At 39.0% G+C, this 26,106-nt stretch overlaps 1 protein-coding gene across 3 annotated transcripts in view; it reads left to right on the top strand.

Annotated features, from left to right (window-relative positions):
* FHIP1A (FHF complex subunit HOOK interacting protein 1A) overlaps window positions 1-26,106 on the top strand; it is a 292,671-nt gene that overhangs the window by 75,500 nt on the left and 191,065 nt on the right. For all 3 annotated transcript variants that reach the window (XM_023733549.1, XM_004378826.2, XM_023733548.1), the window contains exon 2: window positions 1,773-1,895. The gene's annotated coding sequence lies outside the window, so the exon portion shown is untranslated. The remainder of the gene's footprint in view (window positions 1-1,772; window positions 1,896-26,106) is intronic.

The raw sequence follows: 26,106 nt of genomic DNA, 5'->3' as shown, positions 1-26,106 counted from the left end.
TGCTCCCGAAGGGGTGAGACCAGTGGAGTATCTTAGATGGCTGCTCACAGGCTTTTAAGACCCTAGACGCTACTCACCAAGGTAGAATGTAGAACGTTGTCTTTATAAAGTGTGTTATGCCAGTTGAGCTAGATGTTCCTCGAGACCATGGTCCCCACAGCCCTCCGCCCAGCAATTTAGTCCCTCAGGGAGTTTTGAAGTGTCTACAGAGCTTCCATGACCTTTCCTCGTACAAGTTGTGCTGGTTTGGGGGAGCCATTTTTAATGGATTAGACTGTTGCCAAAAAATTATTCTATCCATCAGTGGCTCACCCTTTGGAGCTTGGGAAATTCTTCTTATACAGAGACTGGGAAAGGCATATTTGTTATACTAGACTCTGACTTGAACTGCTCACCTTAACCCATCTGCAGGTAGAGTATTTCACCTAATGCTTATAACTGTATCAAAACAAGTTGCATCTTGTTTCTTGCTTTTGCATAAGTAGCTGTGGTCATATGTAATTACAACATTGTACCCTACTTTGTCTTTCTTCTGTACATTTTACATGGCGTTTTCCCATTTAATTATAAACTCATAAAAATGTTTAATGATTGACAAAATTGTGGTTAAGTAAATTATGTCATTGTGGCAAATTTACTTAACTATTCTCCAGATATTGGGCATTTAAGTGGCTTTCACTTTTAAAATTTAAGTATAGTTTTTACTGATTTCTTAAAAAAAAAATTCTTTCCTGGAAAATTTTTTTTAATCCACTTATTGTGATGTTTAACAGTGGCTTCTTGAGGTTTCGCTTAGCATTTACATTAGCTTCTTCCTTTTGTGGAGTCTCTGGTGGTGCAAATAGTTAATGAAGTTGGAGGTTTGAGTCCACCCAGAGAAACCTTGGAAGAAAGGCCTGGCAATCTACTTCTGAAAAATTGTCCATTGAAAACCTATGGAGCACAGTCCTACTCTGACACACATGGTGTCACCATGGGTCAGAATCGACTGGATGACAACTGGTGATTTCTGCCTTTTGTATCTCCAAGTGTTTGTGGTTGGTCTTTTTAGATGCTCTTACTGCTGTCATGGACATCTCTAGCTTTTGTTCTCTGTATTTCTCTCAGGTAGGACAATTTCCCAGCCTGCTTCAGTCTACTTTCTTCAGACTCATGTTTTTCTAGTTATGCAGTAGGGATTCATCCATGCATTTGTGCTATGAAACTTATCTTCCCAGTTAGGCCTTGTGATATAAAATTTATGTCTAAAACCAGAGTAGACTTTGTTCCTGGGGTGGCAAAAATTGAATTTTCAGCAGTCAGTCTCTAGATAGATGAAAGCACCAGGGAATAGTTTGGGAGTGTTGCACATTTTTTGAAAGTTGTTTATGAAAGTTATTTTTGGTCCTCTCTTTGCTATTTTACATCACATTGTCATTATTAATATGATGCTGTTGATCCAGGGATGTGGATTTATTCAGTTTTACACTTTTTTTTTCCTCTTCTAAAAGAAACATGTAATTACTAACCATGTCTCAGAAGATGGACGAATTGTTGTCTACTTTGTGCTACCCAGCGGGAGTCTCTCATTTTTGGCTAGCATTCAAGTTTCTATATAAAGATGTGCTCTTTGCTTATATGCTTTTTATGATAAAGACAACTGCAGTCTGAGGAGAAGCTACTCAATGCACAACAAATGGTGGTAAATGGGAGGGTAGAAAAAAAAGAGATGCTTAGATCAGGTTTTTGCAGTTTATTAATGATTGTGGAACATTTTTTACTTCTTTTTACAGATTTTGGATGTCTTCTTTTGGGGGTTTCTGGCAGTGCCGGTGTTTCAGAAATCTTCCCCTCCTCTCACCAGTGGAGTGAACAAATACAGCTCCTCAGTAGGCCGTTGAAGAGAACAATCACAGGTAATATCTTCTTTTCTTATTACTATTGATAGCGTTCAGTAATGCTCTATAATACACTACCCTTTTTTTTTATAACAAACTTACTTGAACTTACATCCAGGTGAACGTTAACTAAGAACAAGTTGCCGTCGAGTCGATTCTGACTCATAGCGACACTATAAGGACGTGGTAAAACTACCCCACAGGGTTTCCAAGGCTGTAAACCTTTACGGAAGTGGACTGCCACATCTTTCTGCCGTGGAGTGGCTGGTGAGTTCCAACCTCTAACCCTCCAACCCTTCAGTTAGCAGCCTAGTGCTTAACCACTGCGCCACCAGGGCTCCTTAAGTGAACGTTATCTTGTTCTAAACAGTTCTCTTGAGAAGAGACTATCATCTATCCTCTACTTGAAAAGTTTTTGTAATTTTTCTTTGGAACTGCATATTGATCCTCTGATAGCATTCTTTTGAAAATCTTATTTTCTGTGGTGGCACATCTCAACCCTCTGAGGGTATATTTGGGAAATAGTCTAAACTCATTTAGAGCTAGGGTGATGAAGCTCGGGAGCTCTTAATTTTGATCAAAAACAAGAGCGAGCAATAACACAATGAAACAGTTTTTGTGATTTGTGTATGAAGGTGCATCTACTGTATTGGAAGTTAATTTTAAGAAGAGGTGATCCTAAGTTTCAAGCAGTGGTAGTATTGTTAAAATAAGTGATTTAGGCTTCATAGCTTCCAGAGAAGCATATATTAATTGTTTTACTGTATAAATGTTGGTCTTCTTTCTTATAAAGAATAATTATCTGTCAGTGTTGTAGAAAAGGTTCCTGTACCTGGTTGGTGCAAACGGTTAATGAGCTTGGCTCCTAACAGAAAGGTTGGAGGTTTGAGTCCACCCAGAGGAGCCTGGGAAGAAAGGCCTGGTATTCTACTTCAGAAAAATCAGCCATCAAAAACCCCGTGAAGCACAGTTCAACTCTGACACACATGGGATCACCATGAGTCAGGATTGACTCAATTGATTAGTTATGAGTTAAGTTAAATAAGATGATGTCTGAACATCCATATAAGGAATACCTCTAAGACTTTATAATTCTACTTTACAAATGTTTCCCTGGGGGTGTGTTTTGCAATGTTTCTCAAAGTGTTATTAGGGTACTTGTTAAAAAAATACACATTAAAAAAGCTCTTATTACTAGGCCCTAATCTAGTGGGCCAGAATCAGAGTGTGGATGGAGGCAGGGCTTGGGAATCTGCATTTTACAGGTCAGGGCCATCAGTGTTTGGCAACTACTATGCAGTAAAATCAGACATTTGCCTAAGTCTTGGGGAAACCAACTTGGCAAAATTTATGCACAAACTTACTTTCTCTCTCTTTCTGTATGTCTGCTAAAACAACAGTCTAATTGATTTACTGTACACTTTGTCCTTAAGTTACATTCTGTAGAAGTCTTTTGCTTCTTTTTTAGTGAGACATTTTTGCTCTCACTGCTGCTTTTTCCAGTTTTGTAAATGCTACCCGATAAACACGACTACATACTTAGAATCTGTACTTTTTGATTTAAGGCTGTTGTATAGTTATTGACTTAATTTTTGCTTTGAGTAAAACAATGCCAATATTCTTAGTATGCTTTTTTGACAAAAGGTTATGATCTCAAGTAGATTATTGTTAGATCAAATTGAGAATATAATTGAATAAAACTGTTGTTTTTGAGCTTTATGTCTAAATTTGAATTGGATATATTTTTCCTTGGATGGAAATAGATAAATCTGTTTTTGACATCTAGATGCCAAATACTAAATTTTATGAAATACCAGCTCTATGAAATATCTGTCTAATAAGTTGTACCTCAGTTATCTTGTTCAAGTTGAGGGTAAAGAGAACTGGGTAGGCCCTGGAGTCTGTGCTATGCTACACTTAACATCCAGTCCAGCATTTTTCAGTAAACATTGAGATGAAGGTTTGGCTGTGCAATTTATGGTTCAAACAGACAAAAATTCTTTCTTTCTATTGCCCTGAGATTTTTTGAAGTGCTTCAAATCCTCCAAATGAAAGGGAAAAGGGAGCATATTAGCATGAAATGAAACAGTAGCATTTTATATGAAGTTATTTTCATTACTATGTATGTTCTTTAGTAATTGTTCCTATAAATTTATTAAATTTATAGGATGTCAGATTTGTGTATATAGGATATTATTTTTTGATATTTATATCCTATAACAAATTACACCTTTATTTTAAAAGATACATACAATAACATTCTGTGTGTATTAATTTTGAGAGATAATATAGTTTATGTAAAATAAAAGTGTGACTATAGATTTATAAATTAAGGCTATTAACTTCAGATTCTTGTTTCTTTATTGAAATATTTAACTTACTGATATAGAATATTATAATAAGTTTATGCTTTTAAAGATAGCTCAGAGTAAGGGTGAGAACAGTAGACAATCATAGATAGCTATGTTGTTTCTACATTAGGAATTCCTGTAAAATCCTTTGTTTCTGATTAAGAAGATATTTCAGAAACAAAAGGGTATTGAGGAATGGCATGGATAGATTTGAAGCTCAACTTAGACTGAGATTTAACAGTTAGTAGCTAGGCTTTTGGAGCTCTGGTGGTGCAGTGGTTAAGAGCTCGGCTGCTAACCAAAAGGTCAGCAGTTCAAATCCACCAACCGCTCCTTGGAAACCCTATGGGGCAGTTCTGCTCTGCCCTATAGGGTGGCTATGCATAGGAATTGACTTGACAGCAACGGGTTTGGTTTTGGTTGGTTTAGCTAGGCATAGCGCCTATGTTTACATTATATTAATTAATTTTATGTGACTTTTTAAAATTTGGAATTTGATTCTGGTAGACTCTTGAGTTTTGGTCTTAAGGTAGGGGTGTGTGTGTCCCATTAACTGGGCTTATCCCACTTAACTCCAACAGATGAGAGATCCTCTAATGTTTTAGGGAGCTTTCGTTTCAGGGTCATAAACAGAATCAACATTCTCCTGGCAAAGAATAGCCAATGAATTGCCTCCATTTACAACTGCCTCATTAGACATGGGACCAGAAGAAATGGATTGTGCCTGCCTGCCATTACTAAATGTTTTGATCAAAGATTCTATAGAATAATACTTATCAAAAGGGAGAAAATGCAGAACAGGATTTCAAATTCTCATGGAATCCATGCTTTCTGGAGCCAAGGAGGCTGCATGAGCCCCTGACACTATTGCCCTGAGATAATCTTTAAACCTTAAACCAAAAATATCCCCTGAAGTCTTCTTTAAACCAACCAGTAATTTAGCTTAATTAGTAAAGAATGTATCTGCCTTGAGCATTGTGTTCTTTTAAGAACTATCTATGTGGAATCAAATTGAAAATAGCAACTTGGAAGATGAGATAGGAAACTTAGGGGGCAGTGAATTTATGCTAATGGGGAGTAACAATTCAAAAAAGGAGGTCGTGAATGGTTGCACAACTTGAAGAGTGTAATCTGTGTCCCTGAATTGTGCATGTAGAAATTGTTGAATTGGTATGTGTTGTGCTGTGTATATTCTCAACAACAACACAAAACAAATTAAAAGTTAATTTATTTAATTAAAAATGAGAACGAAGCAAATCCTAGGAAAAATCTATAGGTAGCTTGAACCATTCATCTGTCTGTGTAGCAGGAGTTACTTGGACTCTGCTCTTGCTCTAAAAAGCTGTATGTGTGTTGAAAGAATGATATTTACACTGGTTTTGAAAAGGTCAGAAACCAAATATTGTGCCCTTAGATGTGAGGTTATTTTTGGGAGGGCAAGTAGCTGTTGGGAGTAGGATGGGGAAAATACAAAAGCAAATATATGTAACTGATTGAAAGGAAATCTTGGGCCAGGGTACTAGGAAGACAGAGGGAGCAGCTTAGGTGGATGTAGGAGTAACTTGGATGATGAAAGGATGTAACACTTAGGTGTATTACTTTCTTTGGAGAAAATAATAGCAGATAGTAAAGGTAGCACAGCATGAACCACAAGTGGAAATTGGGATTGAAATTGGAGTCTAAAGGGCTGAAGACAATATGATGGAAAATGTGAATGGTAGTGATGAGGAAATGCTGTCAATAGAATTCATCCCTTAGAGGTTTCGGATGTATTCTCAGAAGAGTGAGGCAAATAGCAGGGAGACAGAGGCAATTGCAGATATTCTGAACTGCTGAGAGAATTAAGAGCTGTCTGCATGAGGAAAGAGTAGCAGTTGTAGCAGCATTAAAGTGCTTTCCTTTCTAATGTAATGCTGGGAATGTCTGGTCAAGGGGAATTGGGGTGAGAGGTGAGGATCTTCCTTTGTGGCTTCCCTGGCTTTGTGTGGTACCAGTGGGAAACCATTTTCAAAAGTGGTTTTGAAAAAAAAAAAAAAGTGGTTTGGAATAAAAATCTAGCCTGGAGACTGGTTTGGGACTAGGATCTCTGAGTAAATAACACAGAAAGAGGGCTAAAGATGACTTGTTACAGTTGAATAACCGAATCAGCTACCTAATTATAAACAAGTTGCCATCAAGTTGATTCCAACTCATGGCGATCCTGTGTGTGTCAGAGTAGAACTACTCCATAGGGTTTTCATGGCTGTGACCTTTTGGAAGGAAATTCTGCTAAGGCTCCTCTGGGTGGGTTTGAACTACCAACCTTTTGGTTAGTAGTCGAGCACTAACCATTTCTGCCACCCAGGGACTCCTACCTAATTATAATATTCTGCAGTTCATTCTGCACCTACCTTTTCATAATTTTATAGATTTTTAAAATTATAATCTGTATCTACCTTCTTTTTATGAATTTACTTTTTGTATTTGTCGTTGTTGTCTTTTCACGTGTTCCATGACCCTTATAGTTTTATTCTAGCTTAGTTTGGATTTTTTCTAGCTCTGTATGTCTCTTCCAAGTGACCAGAATGGCTTTGAATAAATGTATATGATTTAGTTTGGTCATGGTTTCTATTTCATTTTTAACATTGTTCTTGAGATACCTTGCCTTGTCTTGGTCTTTAAGGGCACAGAGCCACATTGAACTGATGTACTCAGAGAAAAGTCTCTAATCGTGGTTTTCAGATCGTGATTCCCAGATGAATAGCATCAGCCTCACCTGGGGATTTGTTAAAAAAAAAACCACACACCAAACCTGTTGCCGTTGAGTCGATTCAGACTCATAGCAACTCTACAGGACAGAGTAGAAGAAGTACCCCATAGGCTTTTCAAGGAGCGGCTGGTGGATTTGAACTGCTGACCTTTTGGTTAGCAGTTGAACTCTTAACTACTGTGTCGCCAGGGCTTGGGGACATGTTAGAAATGTAAATTTTGGGGCTCTTCACCTTAGACCTCTTGAATCAGAAACTCTGAGGGTGGAGCTCAGCAATTGGTATTTAACCAGCCCTCCAGGTGATTCTGATACATGTTAAAGTTTGAGAACTGCTGTGGACACACCCATTAGCTATGTGCTCTTGTCCAAGTCACTTAGGTTCTCTAGGCCTTGGTCTTCTGATGGAGTAGATTAGGGGTTCTCAAACTTTGGTGTGCACATGAATCATGGTGAGTTTGTTTAAAAAATGCATATTTTATAAAGCAGTGAAGTTTTCCTGATGTCACATCCTAAGATTCTGACTTAGTAGGTTTTGGATGACTCAGTTATATGCAAACTTTCCAAATGGTTCTGATACCTGTGATCTGGCCTAGATACATATCTTTGTGGTTCCTTTAAGCTCCAAAGTTATGTGATTTAAAATGACTTTTTTTGACTTCAGTAACTGAAAGCGTAGGGCCAGAAGTTTATTTGCAAAATGTAGTTTGGTTTATTTTTCACTGAAGCCATTATGCTCTGATTTCTTTCTTTGAAAAATAGGATTACCTACTCAGATGACTACATGAAGTTTTTTTGAGGCTTATTCTCATTGGTAAAGAAGTCCACTCTCTAAAAGAGGAACTGATATAAGTTTAAGTAACTTTACTTTTTTTTTTATTGTTGTAATTAAATGAAGTTTACATTTCAAGTTAGTCTCCCATACAAAAAAAATTTTTTTTTTACATGCATTGTTATGAGACCCCAACCGCTCACCCCATTCTGCTACAGCACACTCCTCCCCTCTGCCCCTGATTCCCCATGAACATTCAACCAGCTCCTAACTCTCTCTGCCTTCCCATCTCACCTCTGGACAGAAGCTGCCCCTTTGGTCTCCTGTATCTACTTGACTAAGAGGCACATTCTTCACAAGTATCACTTTATGTCCCACAGTCCAGTCCAATCCCTGTCTGAAGAGTTGGCCTTGGAAATTGTTTTAGTGCTGGGGTGATAGAGAGTCCAAGGGCCCTGCTTTCCGGGGCACCTCCAGTCTCAGTCAGACCATTAAGTCTGGTCTTCTTACTAGAATTTGAGTTCTGCATCCCATTGTTCTACTGCTCCATCAGGGACCCTCTGTTGTGTTCCCTGTCAGGATGTTCATTGGTGGTAGCCGGGCACCATCTAGTTCTTCTGGTCTCAGGCTGATGAAGTCTCTGGTTTATGTGGCCCATTCTGTCTCTTGGGTTAATACTTCCCTTGTGTCTTTGGGGTTCTTCGTTCTCCTTTACTCCAAGTGGTTGGGACCAATTGATGCATGTTAGATGGCCGCTTGCAAGCTTTAAAGACCCCAGATGACACTCACCAAAGTAAGATGCAGAACATTTTCTTAAAAGCTTTGTTATGCCAATTGACATAGATGTCGCCTGAAAGCATGGTCCCCAGACCCCGCATCCCTGCTACTCTGTCTCTCAAAGTATTTGATTGTATTGAGGAAACGTCTTAGCTTTGGTTTAGTCCAGTTGTGCTGGCTTCCCCTATAGTGTGTGCTGTGCTTCCCTTCACCTAAGAAGATTCTTATCTACTACCTAGTTAGTGAATAACCCTCACCCTCCCTCCCCAAGTAACTTTACTTTTTAAGGTTACAGAACTATTAAGTGGTAGACATAGAGTTCACGCTAGGTTCCAGAGGATGTAATCTTAATTATCGTGCTTTGCTACTTTCATTTCACATCCCATTCTTTTTTGAAGAATTTAATGACTTGGAGAAATGCCATATGACTTATCAAACTTTGTTTTAATTGCCTGTTAGGTCGCCTCTTTTAGACTATAAGCTGCATCTTATTTATTTTTGTGTGTCTGTTATCCAACAAAGGAGCCCTGGTGGTAAGTGGTTAAGCACTCAGCTGCCAACCGAAATGTTGATGGTTTGAACCCACCAGCTGCTCTGTGGGAGAAAGATGTGGCAGTCTGCTTCCGTAAAGATTTACAGCCTTGGAAACCCTATGAGGCAGTTCTACTGTGTGTTCTGTAGGGTTCCTCCCTATCAGTCAGACTCAACTTGACGGCAATGGGTATTACTCAACATAGTAGATGTTCAGTAGATATTGATTGTATGAAGGCATAAATGAGTACTTAAATGAGTTAGTTTAATTTCTGCCAATTCCACCTACTTCTTGTCTTTGTCAAATAACTCTATATCAATACTGAGTATCAGTTAGGGTTAGGTTCACCCGTAAGTAACCACCAAAATCAATGGCTTAAACAAATTAGATTATTTTTTTCCCACGTAAAATAAGTCTGGAACTAGGCTGTCTAGGCTTAGTAGAGTGGTTCCACGATTACTAGGGACCCAGGATCCTTCTGCCTTTCTGCTCCACTGTCCTAGGGTCTGATCTTGGCTCTCATGTACTCATCTCAAGATGGCTGCCAAAACTCTAGCCATCGGCAGGTTTTCATTCTAGGAAAGAAGGGAAAGGTAAAAAAGCAAAAGGTTGCTTGGCGGCAGTCTGCCTTCTACTGCCACCCATCTTTAGGAGTTTTCCTAAAAGGCCTTCCAAGTCATTTCCCCTTATACTCCCTGATCAGATGATATACAGTATTGCCTCTAATTGCAAAGGAAGCTGGGAGAGATAGTATGCCTGGGCTCTTTGCTGCTCACTGCAAAATTGGGGTCTGTTAATAAGGAAGGAAGTCCCTAAAGAGGGACATCATACTTGGTAGAGGGTCAGCAAAAAGAGAAGGACCCTCAACGAGATGGATTGACCCAGTGGCTGCAATAATGGGCTCAAGCATAACGCTTGTGAGGATGGCGCAGGAATAGGCAGAGTTTCGTTCTGTTGTACACAGGGTCTCTGTTAGTCGAAACCGATTCTACGGCACCTAACAACAACAATAAGGAAGAGGGAGAAAATGGATACTGAGTTGTAACGAGCAAGTCTCTGTCATGTGGATTAGGATGATTTTCTCTCAGGTGAAAACTTTATTAAATAATTTGCAGATCAGTATGCTAGCACCTCTGTTTTCATTATATATAATGTGGATTTGAAAGGAGTTACCCCCTTTTTTGGTTTGTTTCTAGTCACTTTACATAAAATTAGCAATCTGTATGGAGACTTAAAAAATCTAAGTGATTATTTTTATGAAATTTTCATTTTTTTCTGGGTATTTGCAAAGGACTAGTTGATTTAAGAATATACCTTCTTTTAAGGTCTCATTGAGATATGCCCAAGAAGCTGCTGATGGGAGTATAAATTGCTAGAACACTTTGCCAAAAATTTGGCAATAGATTTCAAGAAATAAGGAATCTGTATCTTTAATCTCCTTCTGAAAATCCATTATAAAAAATCAGAAATCCAAATGAAATTGTATGTATTAAGTTCATCAAAGAATATTTCTAATAGTGAAAAATTGGAATAAGCTAAGTGTTTAATAATAAGAGAAGGGCTAATATACATGGGAGATCCATGTAGTGGAATGAAGTACAACTATTAAAATAGGATTTTTTTTGAAGAATTTAATGACTTGGGAAAATGTTCGGGATGTATTATTAAATGGAAGAAGTAGGAATCAAGGTGGCATATATACTAAGCTTCTGATTTTGTAAAAAATTATGAAATTATTAGAAGGTATAAAAAAACTGCGAATTAAGATATTTAACAATAGTTTATCTCAGTCGTAGTGTTATGAGTGATTTTTATTATCTTTATATTTTTCTATGTATTCTTTTTTGCAGTGAATATATATTGTTATGATTTAAGATGAGTTCTGTTAAAAGAATATGCCTTCTATTTTGAAGTTCAACTGCTTCTTTACTATTTAGTGTCTCAGCATCAAAACTGAAAACTTAGTGCTGATGTTTTAATCAAAGAAGAATAAGCCCATGGCAGCTGTATCCTATAGGACTTATAATTTACATATTAGACATAGTTTCCTGCATTTTTTTAGAAAATATTTTCTCCTACTAATTTAGACTTTGCCTAATGGAATCTAGTAAATTGAAATAAAAGTTGCTTTTTTTTTTTTTTTTTTTGCAGTGGCATTTGTTGTAGCTGTTAAAAACAAAAGCGTGAAACTTAAATTCTCACGTTTAGTAGCTAGATTGTAGTATAACCTTTATGTAGTCCTAGGGTCATTGCTAGCATGTCATTACCAGAGTAACCCTGTTAATAAATGAGTACTTATTTGCCTGTAGAAGCAAAAGCTGAGAGAACCATGGAGGGTGTGCTTTCATGTAACTGACCCTTAAAGAAGATAAGGTGTCCCAGTTACCGATTTCATACTCACAGAGTCTGTAGCCAGGAATAGATTCATTTTGGAGATACATTCCAGAATGTTAGATAAAGAGAGAGAGTATGAAAAACATGTTAAATTAAAAAAAAAACAAAACCAAAAAACAAAAAAGCAAATCAACCCCTAAGTCAGTAATTACAGTTGGGAATTTTGGGGTCTAGAGATGGGACTACAGGTTTGGGTTATGTTTAGAGAGGAAAGAGTAGATTTGTGGGAACATTTTAAAACAGTTTTACCCAGGCTGTTTGAGCATGAGCTCAGCTCATATGTAAAAACATGCTGTGAACTGCTACATGAGTCTGTTTCTAGTTCTTTTATCCCTCAATTGAGAAAATAATATTGATTGAAAATTACTAAGACTCTAATGATAGTTTTAAGTAAGTCTATATAGTAAATACTATCTGTACCTATTTGAAAAATGATATTTAGTTTAAATCAAAGTTTGGCTAACTACAGCTTGTGGACCAAATCTGGCCTGCCACCTATTTTTGTAAGACTTACCAGCTAAGAATGGTTTTTACATGTTTAAATGGTTGGGGGGAAAAAAACACAAAGAAGAACATGCACAGAGATCATATGTATCCTGCAAAGCCTTAAATATTTACTCTCTGGCCCTTTACAGAAAAAGTTTGTTCTACCAGGGGTGATGTTGTCCCCTAGGGGACATTTGACAATGTCTGGAGACATTGTTGATTGTCACAACTGGGAGGTGCTACAGCAGTTAGTGGGTAGAGACCAGAGATGCTGCTAAACATTCTACAATGGGCAGAATCACCCCCACAGCAAACAATTATATGACCCAAAATGACAGTAGTGCCGAGGTTGAGAAACCCCGTTCTAAAGTAATCTTTGATGTACGTATTATTTCAGGAACATCTCTACAAATGACTCTGCAGCAGCTCCCTTCCCTCTGGGATTCTACTGTTTTATAGGCAAGGGGCACCGGCCAGCACAAACATGTACTAAGTAACAGTTGCCATCAGGACTTGGAAGGGCCAGTTGTAAAGATATTTTACCCCAGTATCTCCAGGATAGAGGAAGGTAGTCTGGATAAGGGTGGTCATGCTGTGCTTGGCCTTGGCTCCACTCCCCAGGCATCCTTAAAAATAGGATAAAGTTGACTCTCTGTCTAAGGGAATTTCCTTATCTACCTCCTTCCTCCTCAATATTTCCCTTCTTTTGGTATCTTCATTAGAGGATGACCCTTGCAATCTTCATTTCAAGATAAAATGATAAAAAACAAATGTATGAGCTTGTTGCTGTTGTTGGTTGCTGTTGAGTTGATTCTAAGTCATGGCAACCCCATGTGTGCAGAGTAGAACTGCTCCATAGGGTTTTCAAGGCTGTGACCTTTCAGAAGCAGATCACCAGGCCTGTCTTCTGAGGAAAAGAGAATTAGACAATTACTAAACCATACATATAAGTGATTACCATGCCTTTCCTGATTCTCATTTAGAGGTATGGTTGAAGAGAACAAGCGGGCACAGGGTCTGAAAATGTATATCTAGATTTTGAGGTAGAAATTAAGGAGTTTAGAAGTCTTCATTGATTGGTGAGAGGCAAGAGAAAACTGCCGACAAAGGAAAAAATTCAAAGCTATAACTTGGCTTCACCCTTCTTGGATACCTGAATCATAGTCCAGCCTTTCTTTTGCCTGGTTGTTTTCTATGAACTGGAGCCCTGGTGCCTATTCTACCCATGTGGCTGGCACATTGATATTGATTAAAGCTTCCTTCTCAAGGCAGAAACCTCTGATCCTTACCTGATGGTCTCAGCTTCTCTCTTTTCCTGGAGCCAGACCTGCCCAGTGCAAGTCCAGCTTGGTAGACAGAACCTCTCCAGTTGATGGTTCTGGTTGTCTGTATTCCTAATTTTCCTTAACCATGCTAGTCCTGACCAGATTCTAAAATATGACCTCATAAAGTAAGCATAGTTACAGAATGCCCACAAAGTCCTTGTATGTGCTAGTTAGAACGGACCTCTGGGTGCCCCTCCATTCTCCACACAAATTTTAATTTTTTCCCACTTTCTCCCTATTGTCTTTCATTTTGTTGATTGGAAGTCATTAGAGCATACCCTGCTTACTGTTTATAGGTCTTTGACTATTGTTTGGTAGAATCTTTTCCTATGAGGCCATTGTTGAAGACTGTTTTAATGACTTGTCATTGCCTACATAGATGGTGTCCACAAGGACTTGGGAAAAGTTTAAGGTTTGTGCAGAGAAAGGGGGGGAGCATACAGAGATTTTTAAATAGCAACATAGGACTTTTGTGGTCACTGTTTATTTTTCTAGGCCCCCAAAGCACCATTTTGATGTGCTAGCAACTCTTTAATAAAAGAAGGCAAAACTATCAGTTAAGAAATATGGAGAATGTACCAGTTTACTGTTTGTTATTAAATTAATAGAAAAATTTCCTTTTTTTCTGGGTTGGATTGAGATCAGCCATTCCCTTCAAATAAAATCCTTCCAGTTTTTTTTTTTTTTTTTAATATTAAACATGCTAACCTACTCCAAGAAGATATTGTGTAATCTAGGTGCAAGTGCGAGGTAGTTAATATTCCCAAGGTGCAAGGTATCGTAGCTAAGGAAGCGTGGAGAATGGAGAGGGGTGCCGACGTAAATTCTGAGGAGCATGCGCAAGGACTCTGTGGTCATTCTGTAATTATGCTTACTCTCCGAAGCTCACCTCTCTCTTTCTCTTCCTTCTTAGTTGTCCATTTTATGCATTATAGTGGAGTGTTTAAAAACACCGACTCTGGAGACAGTCGGCTTAGGTTTGAACCCTGGCTCTGCCTCTTACTGTCCATGTCACTTAGAGCAAATTGCTTATGCTTTCTGTGCCTCAGTTTCCTCAGCTGTAAAATGGGGGAAAATAACAGTATACCTCCCTGATAAAGATTTGGTGAGGCTTATATTAGTTAATGTAAAATGTTTACAGAAGTGCTGGCCACAATGTAACTGCTAGCGAAGCCTTAGCTATTATTAGTAGTATTCAGGTAGTCTTGACGTAATTAGTAGTATTGAGGTAGTCTTGATCTAATCTAGCCAAAGATATTTTTAGAGCATTCGTGAAGTATGTTCAGGCATTTCCAGAAAGAAAAGTCTAGGCATAATTCTTTGAAATATCTTAAATTGGAGAAAGATAAATGAAACTGTTGGCAGTATTAAATTATATATTTTTCAAATAGGTTACTCACCATGACACACTAGCATATACCTGTATGTTTAAAGTGTTTTTAGCTGACAAAAGTTGCTGAGGCACTGAAAAGCACTGCTGCTGCTGCCTGGGTGTCTATCAGGGATGCTGGTTAAAATGGCACTCGGTCAAATACTCGTTTCACTGGGCAAATATCGATTTGCTCAAGAACATAGGAATGAAGCTCCCTATGGGGTTTTGTTTTGGACAGGATAGTGAAATACACAGAATCTGAATTTCAGTGATATCAGCAGTAGTAAAGGCAGTATAAACACTCAAATGTAGGTCACTTAATAGAATAAACTGGCCATTTATGGAGTGGTTAGTTTTACTTGATTTTGTTCAGTAGACATGAGTTCAGAAGGTTAGACATTTTTTATAAGTATAGGCACACTATTTAGATGTACCAGCACTTTCTAAATTAAATTTTGCTTTCCTAAAATGCCAAAGGAAATTCCTAAAGCTTTATCTTCATATTTTATGGCCCTAAAACAAACAAACAAAAAAAACAAACCCATTGCCATTGAGTCGATTCTGACTCGTAGCAACCCTATAGGACAGAGTAGAACTGCCCCATAGAGTTTCCAAGGACGCCTGGTGGATTTGAACTGCTGACCTTTTGGTTAGCAGCTGTAGCTCTTAACCACTATGCCATCAGGGTTTATGGCCCTCGTCTGTATTTTTTATATATGTGCTTTTATTAAAGTGCACCTTGTGAATATGTGTGTATACACATATAAAAGAATGTAATTATGGTAGAAAACAAATTTAGGAAAGAGATTATGATTTCTTTTCCTAAATAAAAATACATCTCCTTTCTCTGAAAATGATTTTCTTTAAGCACATCAGAAAATCTGAGCAGCATTCTGCCTGTTGATTTTTTTAAAAGATGAAACAGATGCTCCATTTATCCTTGATAGGGTTATTTATGTCCTTGCTGGTTTTCTACACGAGGGGAAAATGTTTGATTAATTCCCATTAACTCTGACATATCCCATGGGTAATGATTTTGTGTGTGTGTATCTTTTTTTCCCTTTTTACGAATGAATTGGTGGCTATGTGAACAGGTTCCAGTAAAGCAGTCGGCCTGAACACTTAGTGGAAAATATATGCAGTTTCTACGAAAGCATAGGATGGCAGTGTTGTCAAGTACTTAGGTGGCACCTAAGATATGTAGTGTCCTGCCACCGTCTGCAGGATCTGAATCTTTAAGTCATTTCTCTAGGAGTTTACGTGATGTCCCTGTAGTGCCTGTGCATCCTCAAGGTGGTTACTTAGGCTTGGAGCTGCAGTCTGTTGCCATGAATACCATGGTGAATATGAAGCCAGCCCTGATATTAAACCTGTTGCCTTAATTCCAGCAACTCCTGTTCTTGACTTGCTGTTCAATGAATTTCCGTTGCTGTTGAGTCAATTTGGACTCATAGCGACCCTATAGGACAGAGCAGAACTGCCCCATAGGGTTTCCAAGGAGCTGCTGGTAGATTCGAACTGCCAACCTTTTGGTTAGCAGCTGAGCTGTTAACCATTGCACCACCAGGACTCCTTCATTGAATTAGTGCTTCCTAATTTGGGGTAACAGTATACTTTGGTATGCTTTTGCACATTTTTTTCTCATTCGATTTCATTAATGCTGTACAGTTATGATAAGGTTAAGTGACTTGCCAAAAGCCTTTTAGATAGTATGCGACAGAACAGAATCTCAGCCCCAGGCCCTCTGAGCCCGAGCTTGATGCTCATTCCTCTGCACCACATACTTTTTGTTCATTAGCACAGTTGTATATTTTGCAGGGTGCAACTAGAAAGGATTCTTTTGCCCGCTGATAAAAATTGTATATTGGGCTTCTATTGGTGAAGGAGGGTGGAAAGAGAGAAATGAAGGAAGCAGTGGCAATTGAGTTATTCATTCATTCTCTGGTTACTCTGCTTATCTTCAGAATGGATTTGAAGTGGACAGTAACACACACATATACAACTGAACCATTGTTACAAGGATGAAAGTATGTGGTAAAATGGAGAAAGGAGTTGGGTCTTAAGTCTTTGCAGTTTCCCCTGGTCTGCTGAACAGTAGATAATTTTAGATTAAGGTTTCTGATAAGTGCTGTGATTTCGTATTGCTGATTGAAAAATGAGTTGATAATCTGTGAGGAAAGTTAAAGTTTTTCTTGAATATTATTACCCAACTGGTGGGTCATCTCGCCGCTGCACAGAGGTGAACTGCAGTTAAATCTGCAGATGGTTGCTTGCTTTCCATACAGATTGGGAACATGACACTCATTTTTATTTTCCTGTTATTTATATTCCATCTTGTCCTGAAAAAACACTGAGGTAGCTAACAGAATGAAAAAGGAAGGTGAAAATAAGGGTATACAGTAAGTTAAAGCCCAGGGAAATGCTTTAACAAAGCCTGCCACTGTTACTGGATGTGGACCGTAAATAAGGACCCGAGCTTCATAGGAACAGCTGGCTCAAGTAAAGGGGGCCACAGGATGGCAACACATTGATATAAGAGCAGGTGTCCTGGGGGCGCTGAGCCCCACTGAGGCTGGTGTTGGAGGTGGTTGTGATTCTTGGTATTTGCAGACTCAGCTGCAGGAGTTTGAGCATCTTCACCCCAGCCTCTGCCATCAGTGTGACTTATTTTTGTCTGCTCTTTCCGACTTCTTTCTCTTCTTCCTAGTTCAAATACTTGAGAAGGAAATCATCTGCTCAACTCATTTTTTTTCAGTTAGGTTACCCAAATCACAATTTGCTGGCTGGCCTATAAATGTCTCTCCCAGTTAGATCAGCTGTCCATCCCTTCTAGAGTCTGTTTTGGTGGGGGCCAGGTCTAAGGGCTTGCTGCCCACTCTGGAGATTGATGAGGGTGGCATGGGTGAAATAGGCTCTCCTAAACACCTCTAGTGTAATCATTTACAGTTCACACAGTGTCTTTAAGATTTAAAAATGTACTAGCCATCCAGGAGCCTTCTTAGGAATTTAGGCTCCAGAGAAATTCCTTCTGTGGGTTCTTGTAAGGAGGGTACCCGGTGACATGGTAGACCGCAGTCCCTCAACAAAATCCCTACAAAGCTACAGCAATGATTTTCACACGGCTGCTGCTTATAACGTCCCCCTGTGCGAGCCAAGTGCATAATGTCAGAAGAAATGATGCTTTGAGGAAATAAAGTAGTGAGGTTGCAGTATGCAGTTCTAAGGGGTAGGGTTGATTCAGAAACATAATTTAGGCCGCATTAGGAGTTTGCTTAATTGATCTTTACTTAACCAAATTCATGATTAACCCAACGCTTCATTTTTTTTGCAAAGCATAGTGACTGCCCTCCCCAGATGCTGAATGCTAATAGCAACTACTTAACCAGTAACCGTTTGCTGTTGAGTCTACTCCAACTTATGGAAACCCCCATGTGTGTCAGAGGAGAACTATGCTCTATAGGGTTTTCGATGGCTGATTTTTCAGAAGTAAATTACCAGGCCTTTTTTCCAAGGCATCTCTGGGTGGACTTGAACCTCCAACTGAAAATAGTAGCCAAACACATTAACCATTTGTACCAGCCAAGACTCCAGCAGCTACTTAGTGGCTTCTTAAGTAGACCTGTGCACTTCTGCTTCCTCCAGTGGAATTTTATGTTTATTGGCAGTCAGCTGTGTGTGTGTGTTTATGCCAGTTGTACTTAATATTGTAGTTAAATAAATTAGTTAAATAGTATATAAACCAATTAAATATGAGAACAAAAAGCTATTTCTATGAAAACAAAGTTTAATGCTTTGGAAAAATTTCATGAGAATGAGTAAAAAAATTACTTTTGAAGTGGTGAAGCAATGGTAAAATATTGTGAAAAAAACTGAAAACCCTTTAAGGATTCTGCACTCAAATTGTTCAGCAACCAACTTTAAGTTATTAATCTGCATTAAAGAAACTAAAACTGGAAAATTAAAACTATGCATTATGAGTATGGTTTATGTAAGAAAGAAGGTATGCAGTACCTATTAGCAGAGTCCTGTATTCAGAGACAAGACCTTGGTCCTACATCAAAAGATTGGTGAATGAAATGTGTACTCATATGTTTAAATGAAAATAAAATGATATTTGTATAATTTTTTGATTTTATATATTAGCCACCTTTTTGGATTAAACATCCAAGTCTGATGAGTCTGGATAAAGAGAGTTTTTTTTTTTTTTTTTTTTACTGTTTCTACTGTTACAAAAACTAGAAAACTCTGACTCTAATTGAATTTAACTCTAAGGAATTCTGTCATCTCTCTTAACAGGTGTTTCTTGGATAGGTTTCAGGGCTAGTTGATTTGGCAGCTCTCTTTCCCACCAGCCTCAGTGTGCTTGCCCTCGGGCTGGCCCCTCTCAAGATTACAAGGCAGCTGTAGCATTGTCCAGAAGTAGAAAGAGTTCCACACATTCTTCTGTCTCCTTTGTAGGTACAGGGAAACCTATTCCAGAAACTTCTTAGTAGACCTCCTCACATGCCTCATTGGCCAGAAATGGGTTCACCTGTCCACCCAAGCAAGGAGAATGGGGCCATCATGACTGGCTTAGAATTTGACCAGGGTTTTGACCAGAAAGAACCGGTTAGAAGCCTTGAATTTAACTCATCAGGCTTTAACCCTGAAGGTGAGGTTAACCCTTAGTCATATGGGACAGAGGTAGGTACCTGAAGAAAATCAAGTTCTGCCAACAAAAAAAAGGTCAAAGTGACTGTTGGAAAAGTAACCAGTAGTTATCGAGGGACAATAACTCCTTTAAAACCCTTCATGTAATTTTTCTTGAATGTTAGGTTGAGGAAGTACCTGAGGATAGAGTCAAGATTTTCCTTAGAATGTTCACTTTAATACCTGGCTTACTGAACCTCTGAGGCCCCAGGGTTCCATGCTGAAGGGTACAATCATGTTAAATCTAACCCAGAAATTTTCCAAAACTGGTATTACTAATTGCCCATCATGGCCATAGGAAAACATCTCAACTGGGAAATGGTAAATGACCAGTTTTCACTGTAGCTTTCTCCCAATAAATGCTTTAGGATAGGTGAGTTGCAAAGGTTGCCCTAAGAGATGTTATCCCAGTTAAATGTGGGAGGGTATATACTTTAAAAACATTTTGGTTTTAGAATAGTTGATTTTGAGCTACTTTTTGTGAGGTTATTTTGCTATGAGAAGTTGTCTTTTTGGCTATTGATAGTTTGTAAAAACATATAACCAGTGTGAGGAACACTTACCTTCAGGCTCTCTATAGCCAGGATACAGGCACCAAGCCCACATTCCTGTTGTTTTGCATTCAGAGCAGACCTGAGTGGAATTCTACTTAGGAGCGATAGAGGATGGGTATGGAATTGATCGGGGATCTGAGAACAAAGCATTTGAGGTCAGGATCTGCCCAAGGGTAGTCAGTCCATATTATAGAGAAAAGTCTGCTGTTGTCACAATAAAGCAGTTAGGCCCTTGGAACTTGTTAATATGTCCTCATGTGCTTGGGGAGAAGTGCGGAACTAAACAGAACCTGGAGGGAATAAGCACATCAGAAGAATTTAGCATTTTTCCATCTGTGGGATTGCAGTGGGCTCATAACGTTCACTTGTTTTCTCAAAGACAAGTAAGGGCCAAGTAAAGACAAATAACAGGAACAATGGGCACAAACCAATTTCAGAGCAAGAATATGCAGCTAATGTAATAAAACAAATGTCTCAGTATAGTGGGCATTTAAAATTTTTAACTGTATTAAAAATATGGGCCAGTACTATCCTTGTAATGACTGTATTGAGACAGAGAAATGACCCAATTCCAGCAATCTCTGGTGTGCACTCAGTTGACTGTTTTTAGTTGTCCTAGAGTGTTTTTAGTTGTGCCACAGACTGACAACAAAATCATATGTTGTTCAAGGCCATTAAGTAGGAAACCAGGTGGCCACAAACAAAAATCTGTTTTGGTACTCAATGACTAACACTGAATAATTTGGGTTTCTAAAAATGTAAATCAGTTTAATAGTCTTCTGAGCCTGGACCATCTGCAAGCCAGTTTCATTTGCCTAGAGTTAGTTATTGAAGTAATTTCAGTGGTCAGATTTGAAAAGGCTCTCTTGATAAAAGTGGGACAGATTATGCTATACCCAAGAGACTGGTAAATCTGCCAAGTCTTGGTCAGTGACTTTTATTTAAAGGTGTTTTGCCATATGATTTTCTCAGAAAGCTAAAGATCAGGTCTCAAATTCTAGTACATATCTATAAATAAATCATATTCTTAAACTTGGGGAGGTGCTTGCCTGTCTTTTAGGGGTAGAATTTGAATGGGGCTATGGGAAGTCTAGAAAGGAATTGACCTGAGTATGCGTATGTAGAAAGGAGTGAGTTTTTTAGACAGGATAGTTAATAAAATACTTAGTGTAACTGCAAGGCTCTACCGAATTGTCTGTGACCTTTGCCAGGGAAATATTTCCACTAAATAAAAAAGACATACCTTAAAAGAGTACTGAATTTCAGAACAAAACCATGAAATCAGTTATGTAATATGGGAAGAGATTCAGAACTGGGGTAATTATTTTCCTGCATTTATTCACAAATCAAATTTGTTTTCTGAGACAGAGGACAAATCTTCTCAACTCTACCAAAGAGAAATAAAATATAACATTCCATTAGGATTTAAGGCAAACATGAGATTTGCATGATCTTGAACAAGAGATGCTTGTTTCTAGCTGGGATAGCCTATCCAAAGTAGTACTGCTTAACTCAGTGAAATATACTGCTACCTCTATTTATGCTGTGACAGCTATATATAAATTATTAAGGGAGGGCAGTAAGAAGTGAGATGGAGAAAAAAGTTTAATAAGGTAGAACATGTTATGTATTATTTTTAACCCAAATCCTTCATTTATTATCTCTTTCTATTCAATATGTACATTTATTAGATAACTCTTTAATTACCAAGTACTAATATATTTTAATGGGGACATTGGTGGTTCAGTGGTAGAATTCTTACCATCCATGTGGCAAACCTTGTGGGTTCGACTCTCAGCCAGTGCACCTCTGTGCAGCCACCACCTCTCTGTCAGTGGAGGTTTGCATGCTGCTGTGATATAGAACAGGCTTAACTGGAGCTTTCAGACTAAGACAGACTAGGAGAAAGGCCTGATGATCTACTTCCAGAAAATCAGCCAATGAAAACCCTAGGGATCACAGTGGTCTGATCTGCACCAATCATGGGGATGGCACAGGGCTGGCCCGTGTTTTGTTCCATTGTATATGGGGTTGCCATGATTTGGGGGCCTATTGATGGCAGCTAACAACAACAAAAACAACAGTATATTTTTATTCTCATATCAGTATATAATGTCAAATGATGTGGCATATGATTTTAGATCCACATCATGTTTTGTAGGAAATGCTTTTTTGGGTTATTAAGTGAACATGGTACATCTAATACCTTTTTATTTATTTTCAAAGACATAATAACCTTTTGAAAAGTCCCCACTGTCACGTCCCTTAGATGAATCTAAACACTCTGAGAATCACAGTTTTGCCTCTGGGAGGGGGATGGAGACATTTATGGGAATAGAGGTGACTAAGGACTGAATAAGAATGGTATAGGCACATACTTACCAGAGAGAGCGTGTTATATATTATTTAAACAGTGAAGGTAAACATTGCTGATCCTGGAAGCAGGAGTAGTGTTAAATTTAGAGTCTCTTTCCGAAGGCATTTCAAGTCTGAAGGATATAGAAGGAGAAGACAGAGAATATAGAATGAAAACTGAAGAGGCCATTTTGAGGTGAAGATTAGAAGGCTGAGCAGTCAGGCAAGCCTTACAAGCAGGTTTATGAAAAGATTCGCAAGAGGCACAGAGAGTGAAATAAAGAGATGAAGTAAGGATTATGTAACACGATTGTATAATTTTACGAGGCTCTGTGCTTTTGAGTAACTAAATTTTAATTTAACCCTTAGTATATCTCAGAGAGGTGCACCGTTTATAAATGAAAACAACTTCTTGGGAACTAAGATCTTAGAAAGACAGAGAGGCAGGCACAATAATTTAGGGGAGAAGGACTCCGGGGTCCTGTCTTCACACACAGTACAGTAATGCTAAGTGTACAGAGGTCTGACCACTTGTCAGCATTGTCTCCTTAGATTGCTGGCTCAGCAGTTGTTAAGTCCTTGGCCTTGGGGTGGAGTCCGGCCCATCTAGGGGTTCCTCATCTGAACACAAGAATTAAGAGTAAGTGAGTAATTGTGTGTGATCCCAATCTGAAGCTGTGGGTGAAAGGATGAGTGAGAAAGAACAGTCTGTCTCTACTTTCCTGTGGTTGAACAGCAGCACATCACTGATCCCTCACCTGGACTTCTGGTTGAACCAAAAATTCATCAGTATGTTTGTGTAAAAAGATTCTCAGGATTAAGATTTGACTTTATTATTTTTGTAAGGCTTAGAATCATGGACTAATCAAAAATTGGTAATTCAGAACATGATTAGTAGGATTGATGCCACTAAATTGTACACATGGAAAACCAATGGGCAGATATTATACTATATATATATATTTTACAACAACGAGAAAGCCATGGAAAGAATAGTTATATACATAAATTGAATTTAGTTGACACACTGTTACATGTTGTTGCTACTTAATTGAACAGTTAATAATTTTGACCAAAAAAAAAAAAAGAAGTTTTTGTAATTTGAAAGTAGAACCCACCAAGCCCTGGAATCAGGTAAGGCCGGTCTCTTGGGATTTGGCTTGATGCTGTCAGAGACAGAGCAGAGCAAATGGCAGCTCAAGGGTTGGAAAAGCCCATTTCCCCACCAGGCAGCTCTTATATTGAGCACTTCCTTCCCATACCTCACCAGTCAGCCGTCTAGGGTCTCTCCATCCCAAAAACTACCCATAACTTTGAAGGACCATTCCTCCCAAAACTTCTGCCCAAGTTAAATCTAAGAAATCCTTGTTGTTATTAGGTGCCATTGAGTTGAGACCCTACGTATAATGAAATGTTGCCTGGTCCTGCACCATCCTCACAATAGTAGGGGTTGAGCCCATTGTTGCAGCCAGTGTATCAGTCTATCTCATTGAGGGTCTTCCTCTTTTTTGCTGACCGTCTACTTTACCAAGTGTAATGTCCTTCTCCAGTGATCAGTCTCTGTCTTAGGCTGGGTTTTCTAGAGAAGCAAAACCGTTAAAGCATATAAATATGTATATATAGAGATATCAAGGAAATGGCTCACGTGGTTGTAGAGGCTGGAATGTCCCGAGTCCGTGGGTCAGGCTGGAGGCTTCTCCTGATTCATGTAGCCACAGGGGCTGGCAGAGCCAAGATCGACAGGTCAGACAGCAGGGCTCTGGCTCACAGGCTGTGAAGACCAATGAATCCCAAGACTGGCAGGCAAGATGGCAGGTAAGCTGCTAGCTAAAGTCCCAAGAACTAGAGGTCAAATGAACAGGAGCCAGGTACAGGATCCAAAACTAGCAAAAATCCCTGAGCCCTGCCCGAATGTCTGCCCACACTTGATGCAGGCCACATGCCCCAGGAAACTCCCCTTCAACTAATTGGCTACTCACAGCAGATCCCATTATGGGGGTGATCATGTGTCAGATCTCAACAGGGAAGTGATCACAACTTTATACAACTACCAAAATACTGAAAATCATGGCCCAACCAAGTTTACATACGATCTTAACCATCACAGTCCCCTCTGATAGCATGTCCAGTTTTTCCTCCTCTTGAGTTTGGATGAAATTCTTCTCTGTGGGCAGGTGTTAGGCATTCCTTGGGAGGAGTATGAAGAGCTGTAGCATGGGGCTACCTTTTACAAATGAATAATAAATATTACCAGAGTAGCGTGGATGAGTTGGGAAGCAGACTGACTCCTTCAGCCATTGGCATTACTGAGAGCATTTATTAAGATCTTTATTTACTTTCATGGGGCACTGAGCCAGGATTGGTACAAAATACATTAGCAGATGTGACTTCTGTCCTTGGAGACTGAGACTACCATTTGTGAGCTCATTCTCGTGTGAAATTTACCTCTGTTGTCATTCTCAGCTGACAGATAAGGAATAAGGTGGCCATCAGAAGGCTAGCGTTTAGGTAGACTGCACCCAGGGCTCCTTCTTTGTTCCTATTGAGCTTCTGGAAGTACTTTTAAAATATTGTATAACTTGGTACATTTACTCCTGTGGTTTGTGAGGAGTGCTGGTGGGTTCAACTGCTGATATTTTGGTTAGCAGCCTAACCAAGCGCTTAACCACTGTGCCACCAGGGCTCCTTGTGTAGATATAAATACGTTTAAAGAGATATGCCTCCCCCCTACTCAAATCCCTCAACATGCTATGATCTGGATTGGAAACATCAGTTTGGTCAAGGAATGGTTTATCTTTCTTTCTTGGGCAGAAACCTTCTGGGAGGCCCAAATATTTTTCTTACAACTGAAAGTATGGTTAAAACATGGCTGGTCTTGGACGGGGTTGTGAGCTGAAGGAGACATTTGTCTGGCTTTTCCGTTTTCTGTGCTCCTGTGTACCTCCTACTCCTTTTGACTCCCTCCCTCCACGTGGGGCCTGAGACACTTCCTGTCAGCATTTAAAAAAGACTTTTTATTTTGAAATAATTTTAGATTTATAGAAAAGTTGCAAAATTGTATGGAGAGTGCCCATATACCCTTCACCCAGCTTCCCCTGATGTTAACTTCTTATATAACCTGCCAGAAATTTGATAAGTGATTTCCACTGAGCACATTTTTAAAACCTGTCCTGTCTGTTAGGGACCTTGGTATACTCTTTGAGGATCCAGTGATGACATGGTCTATTCCTCTTACCGTCAAGCAGCTTGCAATCTATGCAGTGGGTTTTAGTGAGTTAAAGTTTTATCTTCTCACAAGAAGTTTTCTTTTTTTAGGTACTTTAGGTGAAGGTTTACAGAACAAATATTTTCTCATTAGACAGTCAGTACACATATTGTTTTATGACATTGGTTAACAACCCCATGACATGTCAATACACTGCTTTCTTGGCCTTGGAGGACCCCTCTTTTTTTTTTTTTTTGGTGAAAATATACTTAGCCAAAGATACACCATTTCAAAAATTTCTACATGTACAATTCAGTTACGTAGATTACGTTCTTCCAGTTGTGCTGCTATTCTCACTTTAGATGAAGGTTTATGGAACAAAATAGTTTCTCACTGAACAGATAGTATACATGTTGCCCTATGACAATGGTTAACAACCCCACTACATGGCAACACTGTCCTTAGTCAACCTTAGGTTCTCTATCACCAGCTTTCCTGTCCCCTTCTGCCTTCTAGTCCTTGTCCCTGGACTGCTGTGCCTCATTAGTCCCGTTTTGTTTTATGGGGCTGTCCAATCCCCGGCTGAATGGTGAACCTCAGGAATGACTTCACCACTGAGCTAAAAGGGTGTCTGGGGGCCATACTCTTGGGGTTTCTCCAGTCTCTTTCAG

Source organism: Trichechus manatus, unplaced genomic scaffold, assembly GCF_000243295.1.
Source record: "Trichechus manatus latirostris isolate Lorelei unplaced genomic scaffold, TriManLat1.0 scaffold00059, whole genome shotgun sequence".
Taxonomy (NCBI): Eukaryota; Metazoa; Chordata; class Mammalia; order Sirenia; family Trichechidae; genus Trichechus; species Trichechus manatus.
The sequence above is the reverse complement of the archived record's forward strand: the minus strand, read 5'-3'. Positions and strand labels throughout refer to the sequence as shown.